Here is a 6000-nt window from a genome sequence, read left to right as displayed (position 1 = left end):
GGAAAGTCCTGATGAACCAGGGGGTATACATTATCCTCCATCAAATTTTTCCATTGGGAGTGAGCGGGGTTACCTGTTCTTCCCCAATGCGCCCAGGTTTTGTCGTCATTGTAGGAGGTATGGCCATACTCAGGAAGCATGCGACATCAGACAGATTATTTGCAGGAAGTGCAATGAGGTGGGTCATTCTTCCAATAATTGCAAAAATGAAATAGTCTGTAACCTCTGCGGAGAGAAGGGGCATGCCTTGACTGTATATTCCATCCTGGTTCATATGCGGGGGCAGCGGGAAGGGGAAGGAGAAGAAATGAATCTCCTGCACCCACAGCTACAACTCCGACTGCTCCAACTCCGACTGCTCCGATATCTACTCTGGCTTTCCTGGATGAGGAGGAGGCTCGGGTTGCTTTTCCAGAACTGGTTCGTGTGAATGTAAGAGGAAATATGGAGCTGGCACCTGAGCCACCGGTGCAGAGGGCCGCGTCTGTGGCTTCAGATGTCAGTGAGTCTGAGACGATAACTGATGATCGTATAGGCATGGAAGTGGCCCCGGTGGAGTATCTGGAGGCTGAAATTCCAGACATGATGGTTACATTGCAAGGGGAAGAGGAGTCTGATCTGACCAGAACACCGCATGTGGCCTGGAGCGATGTCGTTTCTGACCTTGAGGAGGAGGGAGGTCAGGGGGACTTTGACCCCCAGCGGCGGGATTATAGTTCAGATGAAGATGGAGGCGCTTCAGTGAAGAAAAAGAAGAAAACTGAACCATCCTTTTCCCCTTTAAGTGACTGCAGTGTGAGTCCTGCCCGGGTGTACCCTACTGCATCCGATCCCCAAGATGTGTCTTTTTTGGGGGAAGGCACAAACTACGATATCTGCACATCCAGCGTCCTACCCCCAGAAGGGTTAGGATGATGTACAGGTGGGCATGTTGTCGTGACCTGCCACATCAAATTAATAGATGGGTGCCCAAGTTGCTCTCAGCATCTTGTCGCTAAATGTTCGGCTGATTAAATCTGAGTCGAGAAGAGTGGCAATTTTGGACTACTTGAGCAACTTGGATGCGGACGTATACTGTGTCCAGGAGTGTGGGATCTCCGATCCCTTAAGTGAAAATGCATGGCCTTTAGGTCAAAGTGTGTGGTCTGGTTCTGTATGTAATAAAAATTGTGGGGTAGGTGTTTTGGTGAAGGGTTATAGTGTTAAGATAGAAAGTTACATGGTGGTGGAGGCGGGGAGGTGTGTAATATGTGAGTTAAATTGTAGGGGGTGGAGGGTTAGGGTGGTAAATATGTATGCACCAATAGATAAAGGGGAGAGGCTGGAAATTTTTGAGAAATTATGTTTTTTTTATCTGGCAAAATGCCAATAATTTTTGTTGGAGATTTCAATTGTGTGACGGAGGGGGATAAGATGGATGTTACAGGTAAAAGACTCAAGAGTCTTGTGGCGGATTTTTCCTTACAGGATGCTGCGGAAGTTTTTTTAGGTAATCCACCTCCTGCGACCTATAAGGCCGACAGGGGAGGCATAGAGTCTAGAATAGACCGTATCTTCTTTTCTTCACAAAATGTTATTTGTAGGAATTTCCAGCAGGAAGATGTTCCCTTCTCTGACCATGTGTGTTTGAGGGCACGTCTAGAAGGTAAGATTTCCTTTGTATATGGTGGTGGTGTGTGGAAACTTAATGTGCGTTTGCTGGAAGATAATAGGATCATGTGTGATTTTAGGCGAATGTATGTTAGGTGGAGGGATAAAAAAAGTGATTTCAGGAATGTGCTTGAGTGGTGGGACTGGATGAAGAGTGAGATTGTTTTTTTCTTTAGAAAAAGGGACAGGAGGAAAGCAGCAATGAATAGAGCAAAATTTAATGATTTAAGCTCTAGACTGGAGTGGCTGAGGAAGTTAAGGATGATTGGAGTGGATGTGGATGTTTTGATGTGTCAAGTGAAAGAAGAGATTAAGAAATATATTGAAGGTAAAGGGAAAGAAATTATTTACCATTCTAAGATTGAACATTTGGAGAAAAATGATAAATGCACAAGGTTTTTTTTCAAAAAAGTTTTTGGGAAGAAAGTGGATATGGATGAGGTGGTGAATGGTGATGGGGTGTGTGTGAGTGGGAAGGATGTGATGCAGGAGGTGGTGTTGTTTTATAAGGAGTTGTATGGGGAAAAATGGGTTGATGATAGGATGTTGACTGATGCTTTGGGGTGTTTAGAAGGTTGTTTGGGTGAGGATGAATGTGAAATATTGGATGATGTAATTGTGTTGGATGAAGTTAAAAAAGTGGTGATGTCTGCGAGTAAGAATAAAACACCTGGGAAGGATGGACTGCCTGTGGAGTTATATGTTAAGGAATGGGACACGATGGGAAATGACTTATTGGAGGTGTGCCAGTATATGTTCACGGAGAATATGTTGAGTGAATCTATGAGAGATGGGGTGGTGGTTTTGGTTCATAAGAAAGGTGATAAAAAGGATTTGGGGAATTGGAGGCCAATCACCCTTTTGAATGCAGACTATAAGGTGTTTAGTAAATTGTTGGCTAGCCGGATGCGGGAAGTGATTGGCGGTGTGGTGGATGAAGATCAAGTGTGTGCAGTGCCTGGGAGAAGTATGACTGAAAATTTGGTGTTGTTGCGTGATGTGATTGGGGATTGTATGAGTCGTAAGCAGAAATGTTTGTTGTTTTCAGTTGATTTTGAAAAAGCTTTTGACCGTGTGTCACATAGCTTTATGTTTAAGGTTTTGTCTAAGTTTGGTTATTCCAGGAATTTTGTAAACTGTGTTAGGAGTTTGTATTGTAATGTTTCAAGTGAATTTTTGGTGAATGGGTGGTTGAGTGAGAAAGTGAGAATTAAATCAGGAGTGCGTCAGGGGTGCCCTATGTCCCCTTTTTTGTTTATTAGTGTGATTGAAGTGTTGATGTGTATGGTTAGGAAGGATAAGGTTATGAGAGGTGTGATGATTCCTGGGAGTAATGGAAAGGATGTGAGAATTCTAGGTTACATGGATGATGTAGTGATTGTGAGTGGGAATATGGCTGCGATGAGTAGGGCAAGGTTGATATTAAGTTTGTTTTGTAGTGTCTCAGCTTTTAAGGTCAATTGGACTAAGAGTTCCTTTAAATGTTTTGGTGAGAGGAATGTACGGATGGATGGTGTGAGGTGTGAGGATGGTGCAATAAAGGTGCTTGGGATTAAGTTTAATGATGATTTGAAAGGAAATGAGAGTTGGGAAGATTGTGGGGTGAGAGTGGTGCGCAAGTTGAATTTTTGGCGAATGAGAGAATTAACTCTGACTGGGAAAGTTCTGATTATTAAGGCGGTTATTTTGCCTATTTTGTTGTTTGTTGCGAATGTATATCCTGCTGCTTTTAAGAAAATTAGGAAAACTGAGAAATTCATCTTTAATTTTCTTTGGGGAAGTCACATGGAGAAATTGAAACGGGAATATGTCTATAAGTTATGTGTAAATGGTGGTTTGGATTTTCCAAATATTGATTTCTTTTTAGGGATTAGTTACGTGAAAATGGTGGTGGTGGTTCTAGGGAAAAGTAATAAGTGTGCTTATATGATGAAGTATTCGGCTGGATGGATGCTTTATGGCTTAAGGTGGGCCAAAAGGGATGCTAGAGTGCCTGTTGCTTTTAGGTGTCCTGTATGGTATGGTTGTGTTGAGAAATTTGTAAGGAAGTATGATTTGTTGTCTGTTAACATGAGTGATTTTAGGCAAAAGAAGAAAGTCATTAGGATGGTGCGTGAGCGTGAGGTGGTATGTAATATCAATGGGTTGAGAGGGGAGGAAGTAACCGAGATGTGGAGAAAATTAAGTATAGATGGTGTGACTAACAGACAGAGAGATATCGCTTGGATGATATTGCATGACATTTTGCCTGTTAGGGATGTGCAAAAGAAGAGGGATTTAGTTAAATCTGAGGTATGCCCGAAGGATGGATGTGGTTTGAGAGAGCATGTTAGACATATGGTATGGGATTGTGATTTTGCATATGATGTATGAAAGGGTATAGGGGGACTTTGTAAGGAATTGGTGGGTGTAAAGTATGTTTATTGGAAACTTGCTATGTTTGGGATGGGTGCATGTAGTAGAATTAAGGATAGGATTTTATGGTTGTTGGTGGTGTGTGTAATTGAAAGTTTGTGGGATGCGAGGAATTTGTTAGTTTTTAAAAGGAAGAAAATGTCAGTTAATGAATGTTTGAGATTGATTCTGTCACATATGTATGTAATATACCTCTGGGATCAGGAACGTGGAAGTATTATAGATGCTGAAGGGATCTGGAAGTTTAAAAAGTGGAGGTTTTTGGTAAAGTTTAATTAGTAGTGTATAATGTACCTGATGATAAGGTTTGGTTTTAATTTTGATTATATACCAAGTGTGCTGAAGTATGCGGAAGTACCACATATTGTCCCACAGATGAATTGGACTGACGTAAACCGAGAAGAGCGGAAGCAGAAGAGGTGGTCTGCCTGGGTTCATCGAATGCTTAGTGAAAAGCCTCCAAGAATGCTGGCAAATTGGAGATTGATCCTCTCTCTCCCATAATGGGTTCAACCACACCAGGGCCTTGCCTCCAAGGTGCAACATAATGAATGCTACTTTTGTTCGGTTCGAAGGGTAGAGGCGAGGAAGAAGTTTAAAATGTAGTCAGCACTGATTGATGAACTCGCAGCAGAGCTTCAGATTGTTATCAAAGCGTGGTGGAGCGGCGAGTTGGGGGCCTGAACCTCGAGCTAAGCAAACAGACTGAGAATGTTCTGAAGAAGATATGGCTCCTTGAAAATGGGGGGACTCTGGAGGGATGTTTAAGGCCTCACACTTGGTAGTCAGGGACTGTAACAGCATTGACAACTTCTCCTGCACGCCTTTCTGTTGGCAGAGCTGTTGGTACATGGTCTGATCGGACGGGATCCAGGGTCCAGCGGAGTCCATGGCCTGAGCAAACTGTCACGAACGTGGTTTGTGGAACCACTGTGCCACGGACCGAGGAGTGCCTGGAGGGGCTTCGCCCCAATCTGACCCTGGATGCACGGCGGCTCTATGACTCTGCGACCCGAGGAAGGATGAGGGAGGTGGCCCAGGTGGTCAGGTAGGATGGTGCACAAGAGTGGCACACAGGATAGCATCGGAAAGCGTCAGGGTGGGTAGCACCGGAGTGTGGCAAGGTTGCACCAAAGTGCAGCAGGCTTGGTTTGCACCGGAGTGCAGCAGGCTTGGTAGCATAAAGTAGTACACAACCTTTACCACATAGACTGTAGAACAGGAAGGTTGCTCAGGCACCTCCCCAGCAGGGAGGAAGCAATATACGGTATACAGTTGTGCTCAAAAGTTTACATACTCTGGCAGAATTTTTGCTTTCTTGGCCTTGTTTCAGAGAATATGAATGATAACAAAAAATCTTTTTCTCCACTCATGGTTATTGGTTGGGTAAAGCCATTTATTGTCAAACTACTGTGTTGTCTCTTTTTAAATCTTAATGACAGCCAAAAACATCCAAATGACTCTGATCAAAAGTTCACATACCCTGGTGATTTTGGCCTGATAACATGCTCAGAATTTGACACAAATGGGTTTGAATGGCTACTAAAGGTGTTTCTGGGATCTAGACAGACTCTTGCATCTTTCATCCATCCACTGATGTTTCTGGATTGTGAGTCATGGGGAAAGCAAAACAATTTTCAATGGATCTAATGGAAAAGGTAGTTGAACTGTATAACACAGGAAAGGGATACCAAAAGATATCCAAGGAATTAATAATTCCAGTCAGCAGCGTTTAAACTGTGATTAACAAATGGAAAATCAGGGGCTCTGTAAAAACCAAACTACGATCAGGTAGACCAACAAGAATTTCGGCCACAACTGCCAGGAAAATTGTTTTGGATGCAAAGAAAAACTCACAAGTAACATCTGCTGAAATTCAGGACTGTATGAAAACTAGCGGTATGGATGTTTCAAGATGCCCAACAAGGAGGCACT

This window comes from Phyllobates terribilis, unplaced genomic scaffold (assembly GCF_046119375.1).
Source record: "Phyllobates terribilis strain yellow unplaced genomic scaffold, ASM4611937v1 Scaffold_5__5_contigs__length_657084704, whole genome shotgun sequence".
NCBI classification, from domain to species: Eukaryota; Metazoa; Chordata; class Amphibia; order Anura; family Dendrobatidae; genus Phyllobates; species Phyllobates terribilis.
Note: the sequence above shows the minus strand (reverse complement) of the source record.